Source organism: Schistocerca americana, chromosome 3, assembly GCF_021461395.2.
Source record: "Schistocerca americana isolate TAMUIC-IGC-003095 chromosome 3, iqSchAmer2.1, whole genome shotgun sequence".
NCBI classification, from domain to species: Eukaryota; Metazoa; Arthropoda; class Insecta; order Orthoptera; family Acrididae; genus Schistocerca; species Schistocerca americana.
This window is the reverse complement of record NC_060121.1, coordinates 225,306,278-225,333,733: the sequence shown is the minus strand read 5'-3', so window position 1 is coordinate 225,333,733 and position 27,456 is coordinate 225,306,278. Positions and strand designations below refer to the sequence as shown.

Below are 27,456 nucleotides of genomic sequence, written 5' to 3'. Positions count from 1 at the left end.
TCACTGACTAGGCTATGCTTTGGAGGATAGAAGCTCTCGTACCCGTCCGGCCATCGTAATTTAGTTTTTCCGGTGCTTCACCAAATTAATACAGGCAAATGCCATGATAGTTTTTCCAGTAAGGCGGCAGCCAACTACCTTAACTGTTCTTGTAAGCATGTAAATGCCTGTGTATCTGAATTAGGATTTCTGTTTGTGAACTATACTAACACATAATGTCTAAACTCCTCATAAAAGAGATCTACAGTTAATAACTGTACTATTACTATCTGTTCGATTTCCGAAGTAGATTGCATTGAAACTAGGTTATCTGTACTACTATATGAAGACAAGCTGCCGTTTAACATTGTTATCGAAAATCTCGAAAAGTTCGTGACCGATCTACTTAAATATTTACACGGTACCCTAATGAAAGTTCAGACAGACATTAGTAAATATTTCGAAAATTCTACTTACATATTTACACGGTACCCTAATGAAAGTTCGGACAGACATTAGTAAATATTTCGAAAATTCCTTGAACGATAAACTTGCGAATGGACATAGGCTACATACTATTTAAATATGTATGGTGTATAGATACAAGTATATATGTAATACATAAAGGACAAACGGTATTATAGGTGCACCCCATTCTCGGATACTTCCAATTTTTGTAGACGCATTGCACTCCCTGGAGGTACATAAATTTTCGTCTATTGTTCATACACCTCTCATTATAGGGCTAACAGGGGGTGTGTTTGGAGGAGAAATGGTCCCTTCGGGAGGGGGGGGGGGGCAATCAGCCCACCACCAACCAGAAATAAAAAAATTGTTTTAGCGTCCCCCCAGAAATAAATCCACCCTCAGAAACTTTATCCCCCAAGAAAAACTTATTTAGCTATTGCATGTATACTCTTCAGCCATATGACATTATACAAATGTTTATTTTAACTTGAGACAATTAAATATCTAGAAAACGACGCATCGAACGAAAAAAATGCTCTAGATGAAAGTTTGATATTAGTAAAGGGGACTTCTGCTTGCATTATAACTGGCTACCTACTAACGACCCCTCCTGCGTGGGCGCGGTCCGCTTTATGTTTTCAAATGGTTGTTGTTGTGGTCTTCAGTCCTGAGACTGGTTTGATGCAGCTCTCCATGCTACTCTCTCCTGCGCAAGCTTCTTCGTCTCCCGGTACCTACTGCAAGCTACATCCTTCTGAATCTGTTTAGTGTATTCATCTCTTGGTCTCTCTCTACGATTTTTACCCTCCACGCTGCCCTCCAATGCTAAATTGGTGATCCCTCGATGTCTTAGAACATGTCCTACCAACCAATCCCTTCTTCTACTCAAGTTGTGCCACAAACTCCTCTTTTCCCCAATTCTATTCAATACTTCATCAGTAGTTATGTGATCTAGCCATCTAATCTTCAGCATTCTTCTGTAGCACCACATTTTGACAGCTTCTATTCTCTTCTTGTCTAAACTATTAATCGTCCATGTTTCACTTCCATACATGGCTACACTCCATACAAATACTTTCAGAAACGACTTCCTGACACTTAAATCAATACCCGTTGTTAACAAATTTCTCTTCTTCAGAAACGCTTTCGTTGCCATTGCCAGTCTACATTTTATATCCTCTCTACTTCGACCATCATCAGTTATTTTGCTCCCCAAATAGCAAAACTCCATTACTACTTTAAGTGTCTCATTTCCTAATCTAATTCCCTCAGCATCACCAGAATTAACTCGACTACATTCCGTTATCCTCGTTTTGCTTTTGCTGATGTTCATCTTACACCCTCCTTTCAAGACATTGTCCATTCCGTTGTCCTTAATCTTTCTTCTAACAAGGGAACCTCCCCATCGCACCCCCCTCAGATTTAGTTATAGGTTGACACAGTGGATATACCTTGAAAAACTGAACACAGATCAATCGAGAAAACAGGAAGAAGTTGTGTGGAACTATGAAAAAAATTAGTAAAATATACAAACTGAGTAGTTCACTTTTTCAAGGCCTATCCACTGTGCCAACTTATAACTAAATCTGAGGGGGGTGTGATGGGGAGGTTCCCTTGTAAGATAAGTCGTAGGGTCAGTATTGCATCACGTGTTCCAACATTTCTATGGAATCCAAACTGATCTTCCACAAGGTCGGCTTCTATCAGTTTTTCCATTTGTCTGTAAAGAATTCGCGTTAGTATTTTGCAGCTGTGACTTATTAAACTGATAGTTCGGTAATTTTCACATCTGTCAACACCTGCTTTCTTTGGGATTGGAATTGTTATATTCTTCTTGAAGTCTGAGGGTATTTCACCTGTCTCATACATCTTGCTCACCAGGTAGTAGAGTTTTGTCAGGACTGGCTCTCCCAAGGCTGTCAGTAGTTCTAATGGAATTTTGTCTTCTCCAAGGGCCTTGTTTCGACTCAGGTACTTCAGTGCTCTGTCAAACTCTTCACGCAGTATCATATCTCCCATTTCATCTTCATTTACATCCTCTTCCATTTCCATAATATTGCCCTCAAGTACATCGCCCCTGTATAGACCCTCTATATACTCCTTCCACCTTTGTGCTTTCCCTTCTTTGCTTAGAACTGGGTTTCCATCTGAGCTCTTGATATTCATGCAAGAGGTTCTCTTTTCTCCAAAGGTCTCTTTAATTTTCCTGTAGGCAGTATCTATCTTACCCCTCGTGAAATAAGCCTCTACATCCTTACAGTTGTCCTCTAGCTATCCCTGCTCAGCCATTTTGCACTCCCTGTCGATCTCATTTTTGAGACGTTTGTCTTCCTTTTTGTCTGCTTCACTTACTGCATTTTTGTATTTTCTCCTTTCATCAATTAAATTCAGTATCTCTTCTGTTACCCAAGGATTTCTACTAGCCCTCATCTTTTTACCTACCTGATTCTCTGCTGCCTTCACTACTTCATCCCTCAGAGCTACTAATTCTTCTTCTACTGTATTTCTTTCACCCATTCCTGTCAATTTTTTCCCCTTATACGCTCCCTGAAACTCTGTACAACCTCTGATTTAGTCAGTTTATCCAGGTCCCATCTTCTTAAATTCCCACCTTTTTGCAGTGTCTTCAGTTTTAATCTACAGTTCATAACCATGGTAACCCACCATTTGTATTGCATATTTCGACTCGGTGCCAAAAAATAAGTACAATTTACTCAAACCTTTGTTTTCTATTGGTAGGAGATGGGGCTGTAATCTACAAATATCGAGAGTGCCCAGTTTTGCAATTAAGAACTGATGCATTTGATTCCACATTTCATTTACGATGTAAACCTAAACCTCTGCGTTCTAAAGATGGATATTTATGTTCGAAATTTACTTTAGAGTAGCAAACTTGATTGTACAGTATAATATTTCTATCCATTTTACTGTCTGGTTAGAAACTACGTTTAGTGTGACTCAGGAACAACTATGTGGATAGAATAGTTTTCTGTTCCGCTTGGGATGCTTGGTTTCTTTGAGTAACCCCTCCTCTCACTGCTGGGGTGCGTGATTTCTCTGAGTATCCATGGATGGTGCCCCTGTCAGTACCACTTCATGGACATTTTACTTTACTGCACTGGTTGTGGTTTGTATTCTGCTGGTTGCCGTGTAGCCGCCAGCGAGATAGTTACGTCGAGTGGATGTTAACACACGCGAAAATCAATCAACCTGATGGTGGGGGTCGAGGACAGCCACCGAAATCAAGCATTCTGATGGTTTGGGGACTCACCACAATCAACCCAGTAGGGAACAGAAAAGTGGGTAGCTTATTTACCAGAAATGTCAATGTCTTAGTCATATTGTTTGTACTGTACGTTTGTAACACTCAAAAAACGTCTGAGCATAAATATCAACCGTTAGCACATAAAGGTTTTACATTTACATCGCAAATGAAATGCAGAATCATATGTATCCGTTATTTATTGCAGAAACAGGCACTATTCATCGATAACAGCGCCAATTGCTACGAATGGAAAACAATGGTCTGCGTAAACGGTGCGTATTTTTTTCATAGAACCCGAATAAGCAATAAAAATGGGGGCCTCCCACTTGAAAACAAAAAGTGGACCCCACCCACGCAGAGGGGGGGGGGGGGGGTACATTAGGAGGTGACCAATTGTAGCACAGATTTACGCTTTACTTAACTTTTTTTTTATCTACAACATTTTTTTTTTTGTGCCATGCGTCGTTTTCAAGATATTTGGGTTTCTCGAGCTAAAACAAAGACCCTGTACACTGTTTACTATGACTGGCGAATCTTCTACTTTTTTTTAAGCACAGGACAGGGTCTTTAGCCTATAAATTGCAAGATGCAGGAGTGCCAACATCTTGCAGCTAAGAGAGCACACTACACTGGAGAAGTAGGCTTAACTCGTAAAAAAGCGAGAATATGTCAAGAGGTTTTGTTTTAAACGTCCTAGAAGGTGCCAAATAAGTCGGAAAGCTAGCTCCCTTCTTTTACAACCCTAACTCTGCCGACGAAATATCACCTCTTTTGTGCTATGATAGGAGCATTTCTCAAGCTAGTTCCCAACTCTCACTCTACCGTAGTTTTGACATTAGACTGATATAGCTCGGCAACCGATGCAGATTTTTTGACTCGGGCGACGACTGATACGGTATAGATTGTTTTTAATTGCCTTTCGAACCCCGTTGCTTGAGATAAGCACCGTCAGTCTGGCTCCTTTAGGTTACCTGCCTAGTGTCGTTGAAATTGTCCGGTATAGTCTGCTGTGTCCTTGGAGAACACAAGCCTGACCACAACGTCTAGGTCACATGTCTGTGGCAGGTTTTTGTTGTTGTATTTTTTCATTTTTCATATTTTTATTATTTTGTTATCTTGTTTTATATTTTTTAAGTTTTGTTTAATTTTTATTGTTTTTATGGACTTGGAAAAGCAGTTGAACGGAATGGATAGTGTCTTGAAAGGAGGATATAAGATGAATATCAACAAAAGCAAAACGAGGATAATGGAATAGTCGAATTAAGTCGGGTGATGCTGAGGGAATTAGATTAGGAAGTGAGCCACTTAAAGTAGTAAAGGAGTTTTACTATTTGGGGAGCAAACTAATTGATGATGGTCGAAGTAGAGAGGATATAAAATGTAGACTGGCAATGGCAAGGAAAGCGTTTCTGAAGAAGAGACATTTGTTAACATCGAGTATAGATTTAAGTGTCAGTAAGTCGTTTCTGAAAGTATTTGTATGGAGTATAGCCATGTATGGAAGTGAAACATGGACGATAACTAGTTTGGACAAGAAGAGAATAGAAGCTTTCGAAATGTGGTGCTACAGAAGAATGCTGAGGATTAGATGGGTAGATCACATAACTAATGAGGAGGTATTGAATAGGATTGGGGAGAAGAGACGTTTGTGGCACAACTTGACCAGAACAAGGGATCGGTTGGTAGGACATGTTCTGAGGCATCGAGGGATCACAAATTTAGTATTGGAGGGAAGCGTGTATGGTAAATCGTAGAGGGAGACCAAGAGATGAATACACTAAACAGATTCAGAAGGATGTAGGTTGCAGTAGGTACTGGGAGATGAAAAAGCTTGCACAGGATAGAGTAGCATGGAGAGCTGCATCAAACCAGTCTCAGTACTGAAGACCACAACAACATGGCTACTCATTTTATTCATAAACACATGAGCCTGTATATGAAAAGTAACCATAAATACTTAATACAGACAAACACCGTACGAACAGGCCTTTAAGGCCGGCCGCCGTGTCATCCTGTGCCCTTTGGCTTAACCGGATGCGAAGTCCGCCCCCGGTAGCTGAGTGGTCAGTTTGACAGAATGTAAATCCTAAGGGCCCGGGTTCGATTCCCGGCTGGGTCGGAGATTTTCTCACAATCATCATCATTTCATCCCCATCGACGCACAAGTCGCCGAAGTGGCGCCAAATCGAAGGACATGCAACCGACGGGAGGCCCTAGTCACACGACATTTGCATTTACTGGATACGATTGTGGAGTGGCATGCCGTCAGCACACCGCTCTTCCAACCGTTGTGTTTCGTGACCGGTGGCGCTAGTTCTTAGTCAAGTAGCTCCTCAATTTTCCTCACAAGGACTGATTGCACGTCGCTTGCCGGCAGCACTTGTCAGACCCGGATGGTGACCCATCTAAGTGCTAGCCAAGCCCGACGGAGCTTAACTTCGGTGATCTGACGGGAGCAGGTGTTACCACTAGGACAAGGCTGATGCACTTATTACAGTGCACAAAAAACGGCTTACATAAATACGATACCGAAATAAATATTAAATTTTGTGCGAAGTTTATAATAATAACGTTTGTAAATATATTATATTATATTTATTTACGATACGACCATATTACATAGAGAAACTTACTTAAAAGCTTACATGCCGAAAGCTGAACGATTCGTACAAAAAATAATAAACTACTGAAAAGCATACATCTTGTTATGATCTCTAATCTGAACATTCTTGCAATTGTTTATTTAAAGTATGCAATAATAAAACTGTAAATTAAGCGAACAGCCTTAGAGAGCATCCGACTCTTTCTGGTAGATCATTTATATACACTGAAGCACCAAAGAAACTGGTATAGGCATGCGTATTTAAGTACAGAGATATGCAAACAGGCAGAATATGGCGCTGCGGTCGGCAACGCCTATATAAGACAATAAGTGTCTGGCGCAGTTGTTAGATCTGTTACTGCTGCTAGAATGGCGAGGTTATCAAGATTTAAAATGGATTGAACTTGGTGTTTTAGTCGGCGCACGAGCGATGGAGCACAATACTGAGGCAGCTATGATACACTTATCGATACAATGTTGGTCAAAAGCAAAAATTTTCTCACAGTCCATAAAGACAGTCCTGATCATTCATCATAGTATTAATTACAATTTTATGCACAAAGTCTGAGCAGTAAAAGAAAATGCACACGGAAGTAGTGGATTTCCATGCAGTCTTGAAGAAGTAGTGTTGTCCTTCCAACATAAAGATAATGCTGACTCTTAATATGCAGACAGGTAATGGTCCACAACAAAGCAAACCCACAGCAGAGTCAGTCGAAGTTAAAGAATATTGGTAGGTAGTTCATCACAGAGCAGACCCACTGTAGTCTTGGTAGAGAATATGGTATTGGTGGGCTATAAAAGGTACGGACCTACTGCAATCCTTGTAGAGACAGCCAGCAGCCATCTTTGCGACTGTGCAGGTGCACAATCACCATCGAAGAGTCTTGCGGACAATATAGAAAGTCCATAAACCACCAATTGTGCACTCACAAAGTTTTTGGAATTGTCCTTAGAACCAGCAATGCTGTTAACCAGTCCCTTGCTGAATTATTAACACATGTGCAAACAATAACAGTCTCAACTTCTCACATATTGTGCATATACTATGACCAACAGAAACATGTGCAGTGAAATGAAACTTAATTTGAAGAACTGACGTCTATAGAATTATAAATTTACAACATAAGAATACAATTACAAAGGTACAAAATACATCATTAAAGAACATAAAAGTACAAATAACATTTGTAGTAATATGGGCTTTACAAAAGAATAGAAATAAACTTGTACATCAATGTTACAGGAATTATGACATAAATAAATAAATAAAATAATGAGAATAGTTTTCGAAATATTAATTTCACACATGAGCATTAAAACAGAACAGAATAAATAACGTCTAAACATCTTTACAAAGTAAATAACACATTATTAGAAAAATTCTAAAACATAACTCTTATCAGGTAAACACATAAAGAACACAAATACACAAGGGTACACAAACACATAGCGGAATAACACAAAAGGAAAAGACAGGGTTTGCTTTCAGTGTTTTGCAATCAAAACTTTCCTTACTTCTTGGAGATCTCCCTACATTCATCATTATTCCCAAAAAGTCCTATATATACCTGTTGTCCCTAAACCGTACTGTTTTCTTCATATCATCTTTCAAGGTAATTATTCTTCATTGCACACTACTCATTTTGGCCCAAATATTTTTCATATAACTTCTCAATGCATTTCTTCCAATTCATCACAACTCATTCTCTTATATATCTTACCCCCTCTTAAGCTAACTTAAATCTACTGAGCTCAGATGCATAAACTAAGGGACGAGGCAATGCAGCAACACAAAACAATTAACACAAACAGCAATGACAAAAAATGCAAATTGGCAAAGCAAGCAGCAGTATATCTAAATTAGCAAAGCAAATGCAACATTACAACTAATATGAGCCAATGTGCAGCAACAAGAAAAATAAATCAGTAGTAAAACTGGCTTAACAGAGTCATACAAAGTGAAATTCAGTAGCACTATGCCTGGCAAACAGCAACAGCAAATGCAATAACTTACACCTAAATATGACATAGCTCCAGCAGAAAAAATAGTACACTAAAGACAACAATGCAGATAGGGGAAACGTCTATTCACATCTTAGTGTCTGTCATTAAAGTGGTGCGCCACAACAACTTATCCTTGCAAAAAAATTACCAAGTAATTGAAAAGAAAATTATGTATGCGGTTACTGTTATTAGTCCCTTCTTATTGTTCTTTCCTTTCCAAGTGCTCCTTTCTCAAAAAAATGTGGATCATAAAATTATTATTTAATAGATCAGTTGACAGAAAGTGTTCACATTAGCAAATGCATTTAATTTTATTTTATAAAACCAATGCTGCAACACAGCTGGAAACCAGATATCAAATGAAATAAGCAACTATGTAAAGCAAAGCATAAAAACATCATGGCATTTCATAAGTCAGTAGAAATTCTCTCAACTCTCGTAGAAAGACACTTGTCATAATCAGGTGTGCAGATATAAGAATATTTCCCATCAATTCATAAGCATTTCAGTAGGTAGCACAAACTACGTGCTCCACAGTATAATCATATGTTTCCAAGTAACAGCGTGTCATATTTGCGATGCTTTATACAAAGGAATGTCAATAGCAAGTTTAATGGCCTCTTTTTTTTTACCTAATGGCTTTTTCTCCAGGCAACTGGCACATAGCAGGGAGCTCACAATGCATTACGTCAAGGTCACTTAGCTTTCTTACCGAAATATTTACGACAGCAGTTTGCACTACAGTGACAGTCTCATATAAAAAAATTTCACAGATCGAAAAATTACAGTAGAATTGCGTAGAAACGAAATGTTATGAATAGCAGTGTTGTGATACATTCACACATGTACACACAAGTCATAACTCTTAAAGTACGATTCTTGGCTTCCAACATCCTTTCTCACAAACCAGAGTCCCTAACCACTGCTCATTATTCCTTACCTTATTACACATATCCATATTTGTTGACACTTCTTCAATATTTCATCATAATAAATACCTAGCATAATCAAATTCCTCATATAGCATCAGCTTATTGATCATAAACATATCTCAACAGCATAATACATATCTTTGTCGTAATAATAACATTATACTACCTCCGCCAAATCTCAAAAACGTCATAGCTTTCTGCAATAACTTCAAAACCTAAAAAAAATTCTCTGCTCATTTCAATAGTGTCATCTACCTGAAACCTACTTTAAAAATCATGATCCCATACCAAATACATCATTCAAAGCTCTCATAGTATCACAACGGTTCCGAAAAAATATGAACATTTCACAAAGTACAGACAAAATACAATTTCATAAGTGTGACGTTATCCAACTGTGTAATTATGTAAACATCTGTCACTGATGTAGTAAAAAAATGTTTGTCTCTCTCAGTTAAATGATCAGATAGCTGTGTAATTTATGTGTTAGAGAAATATGGCACCCATGTGTAAAGTTGTATAAGCAAATACCATGTTAGCTAGGGCTCCTAGCGCTCGCTACACACTTAGTACAGAAAGTAGGCGTGTACCCCCCCTGAGGATTAATGTAATTATACGCTCAGGTGTTACAGATTGCAGCAATGGAATGAAATGTATCACGGAAAACCTTTGTATCTTTGTGATTCAAAAATCTTTAAAAATAAATGTTTTAGGTATAAAATTAATCACTCAAATACGTGTACTGTAGCGCTAAACTAGTTTGTGGCACAACTTGACAAGAAGAAGGGACCGGTTGGTAGGACATGTTCTGAGGCATCAAGGGATCACAAATTTAGCATTGGAGGGCAGCGTGGAGGGTAAAAGTCGTAGAGGGAGACCAAGAGATGAATACACTAAGCAGATTCAGAAGGATGTAGGTTGCAGTAAGTACTGAGAGATGAAGAAGCTTGCACAGGATAGAGTAGCATGGAGAGCTGCATCAAACCAGTCTCAGGACTGAAGACAACAACAACAGCGCTAAACTGTGCGTCTTGTTGTAAGATAATCCCTGTCATTACTTTAGGGTAAAAAAATGTGCCAAGTGTCGTAATTATCGTCGTCTGTAAGCAAAATTCTGTGGAAGTCAACGTACTTACGTCATAATAAACTAAAGCGAAATGCCATGCGTATAGATATCATAGTTACTACGTACAGTACCGTGATCAAGAAAGTACTATGCTGTAACGTATTGTTGTGCTACGAAAAAGGGTGTCTCATTGTAGCTATACCACAAAAGTTACTACTAAAACATGTTTTCCTTTCCAGAAGAATTCAGAAAAACTGTGCAGATATAAAACAGATACATCGCAAAAGCAACAATGTAAATTGTGTCACACATTAGTAGCGTCGTGATATAATTGTGTGCCTGTCAAATAAACTAACCACTGTGTCATCTGGTATCTCTCAGAAAGTTCTTTAAATCCAGAATGTATTTTCAAGTAAACCAAAATGTTGCATTAAAATCTCATTAGCAGTACCGGTATGTGTTCTAAGTATGTAAGCCTTATAGTCGTTATGTAATCGTGCAACTAACAAGCAGTAATGTACACACACAATAACACTGTGTCGTCTGTTCACTACAACAATGCATTCGTAATTACTGTTTAAATAGGTTCCCTAGGTTCTAGACTGGATAGTTAACTTCAAAACATTGTTGCATGTTAACAGTTTCTAAGTGTGACAAAGCGTACTAGTAACGTGAAGTGAAAAATTTTAAGGCAAAGGCTAAGGTAAAAAGCAGATTATCTCTCAATAAACGGTTTTACATGTGAAATGTGGTGCAATCTTTTACCCTTTCTAGTGTGCAGAGTTTCAACTTCAAAGCAATTATCATGTTGTATACGTCGGTAAGGAATGCTAAAATTTTTCTCAAGGTTAGCGTCTATGTTATTTTTCTCTGAGCCAGCCGGCGCACGTGGCTGCCTATGGTGCGAGTCATTGTCTGTCTCTTTGTTGGCGCGCGTCGTTATTGGGACTTGGAGATCTAACTTCTACAAATTCACCTTGCCGAGAGGGCCCTGCCCTGTTTGAATCCCGCCAGTTCTCATGAAATTCAGGTCTGTCGTTACGATTATATCGTCTGTCGTCATGTCGGTAGATTCCATAGTTTCTCTTTTGTCGGTCACGTGGTGGAGAATTTCTCCCTGAATCGTAACTGCGCGATGCATCTGAAGTTATTCTGTCTCCCTTGATAATAATTATTTTCGTTCCCATATTGTCTGTTTCTATGGTTATCTCTGTCATACTCATTACTACAGAAATACGATCTTTCTCTGTAACTATTATTTTGCCAACGGTTGTCATATGGGCGGTGTCTGTTTTGGTCATGATTTGCGTTGTAAGAATGGCCTTGTCGCGTCCAGTTATTTCTGTCATCGCGGAATTGTGACGGATGTGACCTGTAAGTGTTGTGTTTCTCTTTTCGCGTCCCGCGATTGTCAGTGTCAATATCCAATTCTTGTAACAGTCCCTGAAAAGCTTCAATGTCGTCTTTGCAACGTCCTGCCAAAATAATATGTCGTAAATGTTCAAGCAATTTGATTAAGCAAATGCGAATGAGTTCTGAGGGGCTGTATGGGTTTGACAGATACTGATTCTTATGCAACATGTCTTCAAAATATTTCACAAGACTGGAAAATTCAGATTGTTCGAAGTATCTCATCATTATGATGCTATGTTTCACTCGGTCTTGTTTAGCTTGAGACCAATATGCTGAGAGGAAGGAAATTCTCCTTCACTCTGACAATCGTGAATGACCGATCGCATTCTTATAGCTGTTTCATTCTCTAATTAGGCACACATAAGTTCTAACTTGTGCTCCAATGACCAGTTGGGAGGAAAACAATGAGAGAATTGATGAAGCCACACTTGTGGATGAATGTCTTTGCCGGAATTCTTAAATGTTTTGAATTTACGTGTAGTAATGAACAGCTTAGAGTCAAAGTCATCATGTCGGCGAGTCGCATATCGGTCATTGTTACTCCGTTTCGGCGGTTCCATCTCAAAATTCGGTGTACCTTGCCAATTTCTTTCGTAATTTCCGAAGTGCCCTGTGTTATTATTTTGTGGCTGTTCCGTATTTCTATGTCTCTCTCCCCGCATTGGAGCGCGAGTGTCCTCTGAAATATGTAATTCTTGTATTACTTGTGCCAACTGATCTTGTACTTCCCGGATTCCTCTTTTGTACTGTGTATTGATTTGATTTTGTTTGAATTTTCTGATTTGTTCATACTCTTCTGTGTCAGTGAAGGCTATGGGTTTTGTGTCATTCAGATCATCATCATCTACCTTTGTAGATAAGTTAGTGATCTGATCTGAAAGTTCGGCTGCTTTCTCCGATAATTAACTGATTTCCTCAGTGTGTTTATCTGAAGCAAGTTTCAGAGTGTCCATTTGTGTTGAAAGCCTATCTACCATGTCCTTTACGTTTCCTTGAGTTTTTGCAAGTTGCGTAACCGAATCGGTAGATGCAACTGAGTCAATTTTAGCTTGCAATGTGTCGTGATTTTCATGAACAATAATTTGCAGTTCTTTTATGGCTGTTTCGTGATTCTGTAATGCATTTTCTTGACGCGAAAAAATAGGTTGAAATGCTCACAAATTTGTGTTTTTACGTCATTACAGACTTTTTGACATTTCGCTTCGATTTTAAGTAACTTAGCAGTTAAATCTTTACGAGTTTGTTCAAGCGTTTGCTCAATTGTGTTTAACTTTTCAAGATTTTGTTCCATTTTGTGTCTAACTTGTGTAGCTGTTGCTGTGTTCGTTCCTGATTTTGTTCCATTCGTTGCATGAATTGCAATAACAATGTATTAGTGTCTGGAACTTGTTCCTTTGTGCTTGTCGGCAGTGCATAACAGGCAACATTCGCATTTTGAAAGGCAGAAAATGTGTTTTGACTTGATTGAGAAACGGGTAATGACGCAAAACCTGAATCTGCAGTATTTGCAAAATTTTGTCCTGTCATTTCGGATTCCTGAGGCGAGCTGTTGCCGACCGATCCATCGACAATGTTTCCCAGTTCACTAATTGTTTCACTGTCTACACCATTATTTGCCACCTGGTCCATTTCCGTATGCACAATTACCAAATTATTACTTTGAATGTCCGTTAATCCATTACACAGTGGTGCTGATAAGCTACGCTCGTCGTCACTATAATTTCTCAATTTACTTTGGACTCTAGTGTTACGTTTTTCACACGCCATAATTATCACGTATTTCACACGATAACGTGAAAAGCACAATTTGAAGAGCAAAAATAAGAAAACACATTAACATAGCATTGAAAATAATATCTAGTTAATCGCAAGCGCAGCTGCGAAATACTTGGTGCAAATCTACAGGTATGCAACAACTGTTTTACTGTACAACAATGAAAAACTACAACTACAAAGGAGATTATCTCTACAATTACGCGCTAGCAATGAACAAAAACTACACTAATTACACAAACTTATCAGAATCAGAAGATTCCAGTGAGGTATCCTCGGCTAAGGGTCGACATATGAAACGTCCCCTTAGAAAAATTTTTGAATGATTGTGCTGATAAACCCCTTACGTTATATGATTTTCAAACTGCTGAGCATAACTGAACGTACTCAGACATTTCTCTACTTATTCTGATCAACACTAAACTGAAACACAATATTTTTAGCGCAACGCAATCTGACTTTCAATAATCTCTACAAAAGAATGGCCCTCACTAACAATAACCTATACCTTTCATGAATCGCTTACCTCACAAAAATCTTCGTTACTCGAACCACTGCAATACAGCGAGCGCCAATAGTGCCAGCTAAATTAAAGATTCTAACTACTGAAGTCACTAACCACTGATAGGCATAGCTAGCAAATGAAAGATTTTGATAGAGAACAATGTATTTACAGGGTGTTTCAAAAATGACCGGTATATTTGAAACGGCAATAAAAACTAAACGAGCAGCGATAGAAATACACCGTTTGTTGCAATATGCTTGGGACAACAGTATATTTTCAGGCAGACAAACTTTCGAAATTACAGTAGTTACAATTTTCAACAACAGATGGCGCTGCGGTCTGGGAAACTCTATAGTACGATATTTTCCACTTATCCACCATGCGTAGCAATAATATGGCGTAGTCTCTGAATGAAATTACCCGAAACCTTTGACAACGTGTCTGGCGGAATGGCTTCACATGCAGATGAGATGTACTGCTTCAGGTGTTCAATTGTTTCTGGGTTCTGGCGGTACACCTGGTCTTTCAAGTGTCCCCACAGAAAGAAGTCACAGGGGTTCATGTCTGGCGAATAGGGAGACCAATCCACGCCGCCTCCTGTATGTTTCGGATAGCCCAAAGCAATCACACGATCATCGAAATATTCATTCAGGAAATTAAAGACGTCGGCCGTCCGATGTGGCCAGGCACCGTCTTGCATAAACCACAAGGTGTTCGCAGTGTCGTCTAAGGCAGTTTGTACCACCACAAATTCACGAAGAATGTCCAGATAGCGTGATGCAGTAATCGTTTTGGATCTGAAAAATGGGCCAATGATTCCTTTGGAAGAAATGGCGGCCTAGACCAGTACTTTTTGAGGATGCAGGGACAATGGGACTGCAACATGGAGCTTTTCGGTTCCCCATATGCGCCAGTTCTGTTTATTGACGAAGCCGTCCAGGTAAAAATAAGCTTCGTCAGTAAGCCAAATGCTGCCCACATGCATATCGCCGTCATCAATCCTGTGCACTATATCGTTAGCGAATGTCTCTCGTGCAGCAATGATAGCGGCGCTGAGGGGTTGCCGTGTTTGAATTTTGTATGGATAGAGGTGTAAACTCTGGCGCATGAGACGATACGTGGACGTTGGCGTCATTTGGACCGCAGCTGCAACACGGCAAACGGAAACCCGAGGCCGCTGTTGGATCACCTGCTGCACTAGCTGCGCGTTGCCCTCTGTGGTTGCCGTACGCGGTCGCCCTACCTTTCCAGCACGTTCATCCGTCACGTTCCCAGTCCGTTGAAATTTTTCAAACAGATCCTTTATTGTATCGCTTTTCGGTCCTTTGGTTACATTAAACATCCGTTGAAAACTTCGTCTTGTTGCAACAACACTGTGTTCTAGGCGGTGGAATTCCAACACCAGAAAAATCCTCTGTTCTAAGGAATAAACCATGTTGTCTACAGCACACTTGCACGTTGTGAACAGCACAAGCTTACAGCAGAAAGACGACGTACAGAATGGTGCACCCACTGCGTTGTCTTCTATATCTTTCACATCACTTGCAGCGCCATGTGTTGTTGAAAATTGTAACTACTGTAATTTCGAAAGTTTGTCTGCCTGAAAATGTACTGTTGTCCCAAGCATATTGCAACAAACGGTGTATTTCTATCGCTGCTCGTTTAGTTTTTATTGCCGTTTCAAATATACTGGTCATTTTTGAAACACCCTGTACCTAATAGTGTTCAAAAGTCATAATACACAGGACTATTACAAATGATTGAAGCGATTTCATAAATTCACTGTAGCTCCATTCATTGACATATGGTCACGACATACTACAGATACGTAGAAAAACTCATAAAGTTTTGTTCGGCTGAAGCCGCACTTCAGGTTTCTGCCGCCAGAGCGCTCGAGAGCGCAGTGAGACAAAATGGCGACAGGAGCCGAGAAAGCGTATGTCGTGCTTGAAATGCACTCACATCAGTCAGTCATAACAGTGCAACGACACTTCAGGACGAAGGTCAACAAAGATCCACCAACTGCTAACTCCATACGGCGATGGTATGCGCAGTTTAAAGCTTCTGGATGCCTCTGTAAGGGGAAATCAACGAGTCGGCCTGCAGTGAGCGAAGAAACGGTTGAACGCGTGCGGGCAAGTTTCACGCGTAGCCCGCGGAAGTCGACGAATAAAGCAAGCAGGGAGCTAAACGTACCACAGCCGACGGTTTGGAAAATCTTACGGAAAAGGCTAAAGCAGAAGCCTTATCGTTTACAATTGCCACAAGCCCTGACACCCGATGACAAAGTCAAACGCTTTGAATTTTCGGCGCGGTTGCAACAGCTCATGGAAGATGCGTTCAGTGCGAAACTTGTTTTCAGTGATGAAGCAACATTTTTTCTTAATGGTGAAGTGAACAGACACAATGTGCGAATCTGGGCGGTAGAGAATCCTCACGCATTCGTGCAGCAAATTCGCAATTCACCAAAAGTTAACGTGTTTTGTGCAACCTCACGGTTTAAAGTTTACGGCCCCTTTTTCTTCTGCGAAAAAAACGTTACAGGACACGTGTATCTGGACATGCTGGAAAATTGGCTCATGCCACAACTGGAGACCGACAGCACCGACTTCATCTTTCAACAGGATAGTGCTCCACCACACTTCCATCATGATGTTCGGCATTTCTTAAACAGGAGATTGGAAAACCGATGGATCAGTCTTGGTGGAGATCATGATCAGCGATTCATGTCATGGCCTCCATGCTCTCCCGACTTAACCCCACGCGATTTCTTTCTGTGGGGTTATGTGGAAGATTCAGTGTTTAAACTTCCTCTACCAAGAAACGTGCCAGAACTGCGAGCTCGCATCAACGATGCTTTCGAACTCATTGATGGGGACATGCTGCGCCGAGTGTGGGAGGAACTTGATTATCGGCTTGATGTCTGCCGAATCACTAAAGGGGCACATATCGAACATTTGTGAATGCCTAAAAAAACTTTTTGAGTTTTTGTATGTGTGTGCAAAGCATTGTGAAAATATCTCAAATAATAAAGTTATTGTAGAGCTGTGAAATCGCTTCAATCATTGGTAATAACTCTGTAATATATATATATATATCAGTTCATGACATCCAGTCTTACAAATTTACTGTCTCTGATGGACACACGTCCAGATCATCCGCTCTCAAAACTCTGCCATCTCTCTCCCCACACCCACCACTGCTGGCTGCTCACCTCCAACTGCGCAACGCTACGCGCTGTTCACATCCAACTGCCCAACACTACAGTAGCGAATATTACAACAATGCCAAACAGCCGCAGACTGCACACAGCACAGCCAGTGATTTTCATACATAGCGCTTACATGGCTTTACCAATATAAAAACCTAAACAGCCTACTTACACGCTGGCTACCAAACTCCCCAGATGTGAACATTATTGAGCATATCTGGAAATCCTTGCAATGTGCTGTTCAGAAGAGATCTCCGCCCCGTCGTACTCTTACGGATTTATGGATAACCCTACAGATTTATGGAGTCAGTTCCCTCCAGCTCTAATTCAGAAATTAGTCGAGTCCATGCCGCGTCGTGTTGCGACACTTCTGCGTGCTCGCGAGGGCCCTACAGGATATTACGCAGGTGTACCAGTTTCTCTGGCTCTTCAGTGTATATTGTAGACAGTAACGGTCCTATCACACTTCCTTTGGGTACTCCGGAAATTACTTTCAGATCTGTCGATTTTGTTCCATTAAGAGCGACGTGTTGTGTCTGTAAGGAAGTGTTGCATCCAGTCGCAAATCTGCTCCATGCTCGATAAGCTCGTATTTTTTTCACTATACGGCAGTGCGGGACGGTGTCAAATGCCTTTCCGAAGTCAAGCAACACTGCATAAACCTCAGTGCCGTTGTCCATTGCGCTGTGGATCTCACGGAGGTCCAGAGCGAGCTGAGTTTCGCAGGATCTCTGTTTGCGGAATCCATGTTGATTTTTATAGACGAGATTTTCCTTCTCCAAAAACGTCGTAATTCCTGAGCATAAAACATGTGCCATAATTCTACAATAGATTGACGTCAACGATGTAGATCTCTAATTGTGTGCATCTGTCCTATGGCCCTTCTTAAAAACGGGAATGACCTGCGATTTCTTCCTGTCGCTAGGTATCCTTCGTTGCTCAAGCGAGCTACGATAAATGACCGCTAGAAAGAGAGCAAGTTCTTTCACATACTCTTCGTAGATTCTTATAGGCATCTCATCTAATCCTGATGCCTTTCCACTACTAAGCGATTGTACTTCTTTTTCTATTCCTCGATCGGTTATCTCAATGTCTACCATTTCGACGTTCCTACGACAATTGAAAGGAGGTTACGATCTTCCGCAGTGGAACAATTTCGGAAGACCGAATTCAGTATTTCGACTTTCTCTCTGTTATCTTCCCCTTCGGTGCTAGTTTGGTCACTGAGTGAATGAACAGATAATTTTGACACACTTACTAATTTTACATACGACAAAACCTCGCAGGGTTTCTACTCAGATCAGTTGACAAAGTTATACTCTCAAAGTCATTGAACGCTTCTCTCATTGCTCCCCTTACGCTCATTTTTGATTCGTTCAGCTTTTGTTTGTCAGCTAGGTTTCTGCTTCTCTTGAATCTTAGATGAAGTTCTCTTTGTTTACGTAGAAGTTTTCTAACACGGCTGTTAAACCATGGTGGGTCTTTCCCACCCCATAAGGCGTTACACGGAACATACCTGTCGAGGGCATATTGCACGATTGCTTTGAATTTTTTCTATTTGTTTTCCACATCTTCGTCCTGATCGCCGAATATTTGATACTCACTGCTCAGATACTCTGAAATTCGTATCCTGTCACTCTTGCTGAGCAAAAATATCTTCCTACCTATCTTAACATTATGTTGTTGTTGTTGTGGTCTTCAGTCCTGAGACTGGTTTGATGCAGCTCTCCATGCTACCCCATCCTGTGCAAGCTTCTTCATCTCCCAGTATATACTGCAGCCCACATCCTTCTGAATCTGCATAGTGTATTCATCTCTTGGTCTCCCTCTACGATTTTTACCCTCCACGCTACCCTCCAATGCTAAATTTGTGATCCCTTGATGCCTCATAACATCTCCTACTAACCAGTCCCTTCTTTTTGTCAAGTTGTGCCACATACTCGTCTTCTCTCCAATTCTATTCAATACTTCATCATTAGTTATGTGATCTACCCTTCTAATCTTCAGCATTCTTCTGTAGCACCACATTTCTAAAGCTTCTATTCTCTTCTTGACCAAACTATTTATCGTCCATGTTTCACTTCCATACATGGCTACACTCCATACAAATACTTTCAGAAACGACTTCCTAACACTTAAATCTATATTCGATGTTAACAAATTTCTCTTCTTCAGAATCGCTTTCATTGCCATTGCAAGTATACATTTTATATCTTCTCTACTTCGACCATCATCAGTTATTTTGCTCCCCAATTAGCAAAACTCCTTTACTACTTTAAGTGCCTCATTTCCTAATCTAATTCCCTCAGCATCACCCGACTTAATTCGACTACATTCCATTATCCTCGTTTTGCTTTTGTTGATGTTCATCTTATATCCTCCTTTCAAGACACTATCCATTCCGTTCAACTGCTCTTCCAAGTCCTTTGCTGTCTTTGATAGAATTACAATGTCATCGGCGAACCTCAAAGTTTTATTTCTTCTCCATGGATTTAATACCTACTCCGAATTTTTCTTTTGTTTCCTTTACTGCTTGCTCAATATACAGATTGAATAACATCGGGGAGAGGCTACAACCCTGTCTCAGTCCCTTCCCAACCACTGCTTCCCTTTCATGCCCCTCGAGTCTTATAACTGCCATCTGGTTCCTGTACAAATTGTAAATAGCCTTTCACTCCCTGTATTTTACCCCTGCCACCTTTAGAATTTGAAAGAGAGTATTCCAGTCAACATTGTCAAAAGCTTTCTCTAAGTCTACAAATGCTAGAAACGTAGGTTTGCCTTTCCTTGATCTTTCTTCTAAGATAATTCATAAGGTCAGTATTGCCTCACATATTCCAATATTTATACGGAATCCAAACTGATCTTCCCCGAGGTCGGCTTCTGCTAATTTTTCCATTCGTCTGTAAAGAATTCGCGTTAGTATTTTGCAGCTGTGACTTATTATTGTCATAGATGCTATCACAGCTTAATGAGCACTGATACCTTCCTCTACGTTAAGTAATTCGATAAGTTCAAGTCTGTTTGTTGCCAGGAGGTCTAAGACGTCTTGCTCACGAGTTGGTTCTCTAACTATCTGCTCAAAGTAACTTCAGGACAAGGCATTCTGCGTCCTCGTATGTTATCTCTCATGCGACAGTGTTGGTCTGTCATTTTTCAGCAGGAGAATGCTCGTCCACATGACACATGTCTCTATAAACACGATCTCTGTGAGCAAGATTCCCAGATCTGTTCCAGATAGAACATACGTGAGACCAGCTCTGCCCCAGACTCACTATACAGGATATTAAGGACAAGTTACAACTACTGTAGGCCAGTTTGCGGTAGGAGAGGACGTAACAGCTTTGTGGCACCCTTCCTAAAGGGATCAGTGCACCTATGCAGACCAGAGGTAGTGCACTGTGATACTGGTAAGTGGCCTCATACTGCCAAATTCTTAGTAAATTTGACTCGATATTGTAATCATTGAATTAACATCACATACCCTCTCAATCCGTGAACTCTGATATCGTTTCCTACTGCTGTTCTGGGTGCCCCAGTTTTTTGTCAGGCAGTGTGTATTATACGCTCATGCTCATAAATTAAGGATAATTGCAGAATGTGGTTCCACACAACGTGGCACTACACAAAACTGGCGCTAATACCATAGGCACATAGGGAACACATACGACACAAATCTGTAAGACCACGGCGTTGGTGATAAGTCGACAAAACCGTCCCGAAACACATGTGCTACAAAACGCCACTGTTTCCTGCGCATGTACCCCGACATCAATATAGGATATGATCACAATGCACACGTACACAGGCCGCACAACGGGTTGGCATACTCTGGATCAGGTGGTCGAGCAGCTTCTGGGGTATAGCCTCCCATTCTTGCACCAGTGCCTGTCGGAGCTCCTGAAGTGTCGTAGGGGTTTGAAGACGTGCAGCGATACATCGACAGAGAGCATCCCAGACGTGCTAGATGGGGTTTAGGTCTGGAGAACAGGCAGGCCACTCCATTCGCCTGATATCTTCTGTTTCAAGATACTCCACCACGATGGCAGCTCGGTGGGGCCGTGCGTTATCACCCATTAAAAGGAAGGTGGGACCTTCTGTACCCCTGAAGAGGCGGACATACTGGTGCAAAATGACGTCCCGATACACCCGACCTTTTACAGTTCCTCTGTCAAAGACATGCAGGGGTGTATGTGCACCCCACACCATCAAACCACGACCTCCGTACAAGTCCCTTTCAAGGACATTGCCGCGCGGGATTAGCCGAGCGGTCTAAGGCGCTGCAGTCATGGACTGTGCGGCTGGTTCCGGCGGAGTTCGAGTCCTCCCACGGGCATGAGTGTGTGTGTTTGTCCTTAGGATAATTTAGGTTAAGTAGTATGTAAGCTTAGGGACTGATGACCTTAGCAGTTAAGTCCTATAAGATTTCACACACACTTTTTTTTTCAAGGACATAAGGGGTTGGTATCTGATTCCTGGTTCACGCCAGATGAAAACCCAGCGAGAATCACTGTTCAGACTATACCTGGACTCGTCTGTGAACATAACCTGGGACCACTGTTCCAATGACCATGTACTGTGTTCTTGACACCAGGCTTTACGGGCCCTCCTGTGACCAGGGGTCAGTGGAATGCTCCTTGCACGTCTCCGGGCAAATAAACCATGTCTGTTCAGTCGTCTGCAGACTGTGTGTCTGGAGACAACTGTTCCAGTGGCTGCGGTAAGGTCCCTAGCAAGGCTACCTGCGGTACTCCGTGGCCGTCTACGGGCACTGATGGTGAGATATCGGTCTTCTTGTGGTGTTGTACACTGTGGATGTCCCGTACTTTAGCGCCTGGACACGTTTCCTGTCTGCTGGAATCGTTGCCATAATCTTGAGATCACACTTTGTGGCACACGGAGAGCCCGTGCTACGACCTGCTGTGTTTGACCAGCCTCCAGTCGCCCTAGTATTCTATCCCTCATAACGTAATCAATGTGTGTTCTTTGAGCCATTTTCAACACACAACCACCATTAGCACGTCTGGAAACGTCTGCACACTTACTCGCTGCACCGTACTCTGACATGCACCAACACACCTCTGCCTATGTGGAATGCTGCCAGCGCCACCGTGCGACGACCGCAGGTCAAATGGACCCCATGGCCATACCCCGAGGTGATTGGAACCCGCAAACCGCTCACCTGAGGTATGAGCATTATCCTTAATTTATGAGCATGAGTGTATTTTTACAGTCTGGCAGTGTCTGTTTTTTACAGAGTCTGTACAGTTCAATGTAAAGTTGCTTCGGACATGCGTGCATGTCCGGAGGAACATTGCATCGAACTATACCGACTCTGTAAAATACAGACATTGCCCTACTGTATTTCATGTCAAAGCAAGGCAGTCTGACGAGCAAAAACAAGGCCTCTCCCTTTGCGGGAATCATATGATTTGTAAGTAAGCACAATGGGTCGTAGACAGTAGGACATTTCGAAATCTGGGTGTGGCCGTGAGTCATGCAAGAATAGCCAAGGCGGTTAAGGCGACCACTCTCGTAAACTAGAAAATCCGGGGTTCGAGTCCCGGTCTGGCATAAATTTTGGTCTGCTGCTAGTAAATTGTATAGCTGGTGAAGAGCCGTATTCGCAATTTGCGAATACATTTGATAATATTATATTTTTGTTTTTTGTCAGTATGGCCAGAAATGTGTGAGTTTCATACCGTAAAAACAAAAATTGTCTATAAGATATTGGTTTCTCTACGCCCCGCTTGAGACACACAATCGAAATGTTAAAAAACTTCCTGGATGTACTGTGAATTCTCGTGTGTGATGGGTGCTAATTTCTGCGACAGTGCTGAAATACGTAACTACGGTGTACTTCTCAGCTTTGCCGTCCATGTGAGTCAGGCTTCGTGACACTAACAGAATTGAAAATTACCGGGTCAGTTGACAGCTGGAATGTGTTCTGGCAGCTGTAGCACAGGACGTCATTGCTGTGGGGCGGCTCAATCGATCGCAGCTGTTTTGTGTACATCGCAGTAGGCGGTTGACGGCCAGGAGCGATTACTATCGAGCTCTGGTCCGTCACTCCACCGCAAGGCTACCAATTCCACGAGTTTTCCCTAAACAATTCCCACCTGTCACAGCAAGCACTGAGATCACTATTAGAAAACGATGAAAAATGACAACTGGGCACTCGTCCTTCAGTACTTGCTGCAATCTGTGTCCAGCACTTTGTAACAGTAAATTGAAGGTTTAAACAAAGAGCTTATGCATGGAAGAAAAAGTGCTTTTTAAGCCAGAAGTTCGCATGTAGATGCAACTTTTGCTTTGAAACAGCTTCTGGAAAAATGTAAAATGTATAACACAGAGTTTCGCATGACATTTGTAGACTTCCAAAAAGCTTTTCATAATGTAACAAAAAATTATTTTTAGGCAGCGGGGAAAGAGAAACTATATCTTCTACCCCAATAGCAACACGTTAAAGTCTCTACCGTAACAAATCGACACTACGAGCTCTGTGTTGTCACCTACCAACAGCTTCTACAGCTAGCAAGAGATATGGGCAGTTTTACTATAGGACTAAATACTATTTTATGCGGCAACAGATATTATTGATTTTATTTTATCTGCTTCTGGCTACACCAATACATTCAGTTGAGACTTCCAGGCCTAAGTTTACACAAATAGCTGAGATTTCACTGACAGTTTCTAAACAAGCAAAATAAAGACACACACACACACACACACACACACACACACACACACACACACACATACATACATACTGAACAACAATATTTTAATGCCACCTATACTACTTGATAAATAAAATTAAGACCCCAGAAAGGGAAGAGGAAACAAAATGAAACTTCACAAGCTGAGGTGGTATATAATGTTATTTTGGTGATTAAAAAATCGAGTGAAATTTACAAAGAATATGGCATTATGAACCTACTTATCAGAATGACGTTGCACCCCTTCTGGCCAGGACGCACGCAGTGATAAGCGTGAGAAGGCTGTCAGAAAACCGTTATTTCCTCTCTTGAGGCAGAATGGACCGCAGCTGTTGTAACTGGCCCCTAATATCATCGATATTGCCACACGGATGGAATTGACTTCGGAGCAAGATCCACACATACTCTACCAGGCACAGATCTGGGGATCTTACTGGCCACTGGAATATCTCAATAGCAAGCAGACAGTTCAGAGAGGCACATATCCTGCATAGATGAGCACTGTCCTGTTGAAAAATGGCTCCACGATAATGTCGCACGGGAGGTAACACATAAGGGCTCAGGACGTCCATGAAGTAACATTGTGTCGTCAGAGATCCCACCGTCACTAACACCTGTGGCGTGAAGTCCTACCCAATGACTCATCATCACGCCAGAATACCAGGAGTAATATCGCTGTGTCTCTCCATAACAGTTGCAGAAAGGGACCTCTTCACTGGTCGGCGCCATAGTCGCCGACGATGGTCGTCTGGGGTAACGCAAAACCGCGATCCATTGCTGAACGCAGCCTATCAACATTCCTCGTACCTGGTCACGGCACCACTCCAAACGCAATTGTGGTGTAGATGAATTACAATGAAGCGCCAAAGAAAGTCGTACAGCTATGCGTATTCAAATACGGAGATATGTAAACAGGCAGAATACGGCGCTGCGGTCAGCAACGCCTATGACAGAAGTGCAACTCCTCCGCAAATTGCTGCAGACTTCAGTGCTGGGCACCAACAGGTATCAGCGTGCGAACCATTCAACGAAACATCATCGATATGGGCTTTCTGAATCGAAGGCCCAAACGTGTACCTTGAGGACTGCACGACACAAAGCTTTACGCCTCGCCTGGGTCTGTCAACACCGACGCTGGAGTGTTGATGTCTGGGAGCATGTTGCCTGTTCGGACGAGACTCGTTTCAAATTGTATCGAGCGGATGGACTTGTACGAGTATGGAGACAACCTCATGAATCCAAGGACCCTTCATGTCAGCAGGGGACCGTTCAAGGTGGTGGAGGCTCTGTAATGGTGCGGGGCGTGTGCAGTTGGAGTGATATGGGGCTCCTGATACGTCTAGATTGACAGGTGACATGTACGTAAGCATGCTGTTTGATCACCTGTATCTATTCATGCCCATTGTGCATTCTGACGGGCAATTCCAGCAATGCGACACCCCACACATGCAGAATTGCTACAGAGTGTCTCCAGGAACACTCTTCTGAGTTTAAGCACTTCCGATGGCCACAAAACTCCCAGACATGAACATTACTGAGCATATCTGGGATGCCTTGAAACGTGCAGTTCAGAAGAATCTCCATCCCCTCGTACTCTTATGGATTTATGGACAGCCTTGCAGGATTCATGGTGTCAATTCCCTCCAGCACTATGTCAGACATTAGTCGAGTCCATGGCACTTTTGCGTGCTCGCGGGGGTGCTACACGATATTAGGAAGGTGTGCCAGTTTCTTTGGCTCTTCAGTATATGTCTGATCTTGCGGGCAATAGAGCAAATAATGTGTTCCTCCAGTTTCTTGTCTGCTCCGATTCTCTGAGCGTCCTACACTCTCTCCAAAGTTTGTTCCCAGCAGATAAAGTACTCCATAATATCCAGTACGCTCTCCTGCAACTGCAACGTCTGGGGAAGGAGGTGTCATTCTGCTGGGTACCAGGGCACATGGGTATTGCAGGGAACTGAAGGGCGAATCTAGCTGCCAATGAGTCGTCTAATGATCCTCAGTTATTTCAGTGTACCATCCCCCTGCATGCTACGACCTCGCTGTTGAAGTACAGAGTCATACGTCAATGAGAAACGAGTGGGTGGAAGTGACCTACAGTTAGGTCCGTGTAGTCAAGCCAACAACTCAGCCGTGGTCTACCTCCTTCCAGTCAAGTCTTCGGGACGAGGTCCTACTTACTCGTCTTCGCATTGGCCACAGCCCTGTGACGCATGACTTCTTACTTCGGCGAGAGGACCCTTAAAAGTTGATGCTTCTGGCGTGCAGATCACTGTGCGCCACATTTTATTAGTGTGCTATTTTCCGACTAGGGGCCGCGGAAGATTTGCCGACGGATCTTCTCTCTATTTGTACTAACGTTCAAACGAATGTGGTTCGAGTTTTGAAGTTTTGTGCACTGTCCAACATCTTTCCAAAGATTTTAGGGAGATGGTTTTAATGCGTGAACCCAAGTTTTTCTAAGTGGTCAGCCAGTCACATTTCCCTACGCTTTTTTTTTAGCTCATGTATGTTTTGTTTTCTCTGTCTTTTAATTTCATGCGTATCTACTTTCCCTCTTTCTTAGCTGTTTTAGCGCATGTGAGATAGAGTGATTGTGTGGTCGTTTCGAATGCATGATTGTGCAACAATTTTAGAGTTTACCTCAACTTTCGTTTGTTGCAATGAGTGTAAGGGTACTGATGACTCGCCGTTGAACGCCCGTAAGATCCAAACGGACACACACCCTGTGCTGTTAACTGCAGACGGCGCATGGGACGGTGGTGGCCAGGAGTGGTCGGGTCGGATCTTGACGACGTGTGTGCCCACCCTCAGATCCCAACGCAGTCCAACATCGGCACAATGTCGTATCCGAAGACTCCACGAACCTGTATGTTGCTAGATTTGACGAGCCGGCCAAATGGAAACCACAATGAGGCCCTTTCCAAACTCTGTCAGATGTTGATAACGCTGTCTCACCCGCGCACGCGTTATCTCCGTGTCCTTCACAATAATCACTCAATATCTGTCACTGTTAACGCCTCTTACATATCCTATCCGGCCTATTTATACTAAATACGGACAACAGTAGCGCTGTCTGGTGGTCGTATTACCAGCCACAGAGAATTGCAACTCGAATCATTTACATATATGCTGACAGTGGGTTAGTGAACGAATTTACAATGACATCTGACAATGTCGACTGGGTGCTTAACTTTTTCGGCAGTAGTGTTCGAGTATTAATTGCTGTACCACGATCAAGTTATGATTGAAATTACAATGAAATGAACACCCTTAGCTGCCTACAGGCGTTGACATACGTCAACGGGGACAGCTGAAAATGGGTGCCCCGACCGGGACTCGAACCCGGGATCTCCTGCTTATATGGCAGACGCTCTATCCATCTGAGCCACCGAGGACACAGAGGATAGCGCGACTGCACGGATTTATCTCCGGCACGCCTCCCGCAAAACACACATTCTCAACGTATTCTCCCGCACTACATTCGTAGTGCCCCCGCCCATTATACTCATTACT

At 42.0% G+C, this 27,456-nt stretch overlaps 1 protein-coding gene and 1 non-coding gene across 2 annotated transcripts in view; one reads left to right on the top strand and one right to left on the bottom strand.

Annotated features, from left to right (window-relative positions):
- The window catches only part of LOC124605813 (uncharacterized protein PF11_0207-like), a 281,675-nt gene that overhangs the window by 26,160 nt on the left and 228,059 nt on the right, over positions 1-27,456 (top strand). The gene's annotated exons all lie outside the window — the stretch shown is intronic.
- Trnai-uau lies at positions 27,265-27,338 on the bottom strand. The gene has a single exon. It is a non-coding gene; the product is annotated as a tRNA-Ile (tRNA).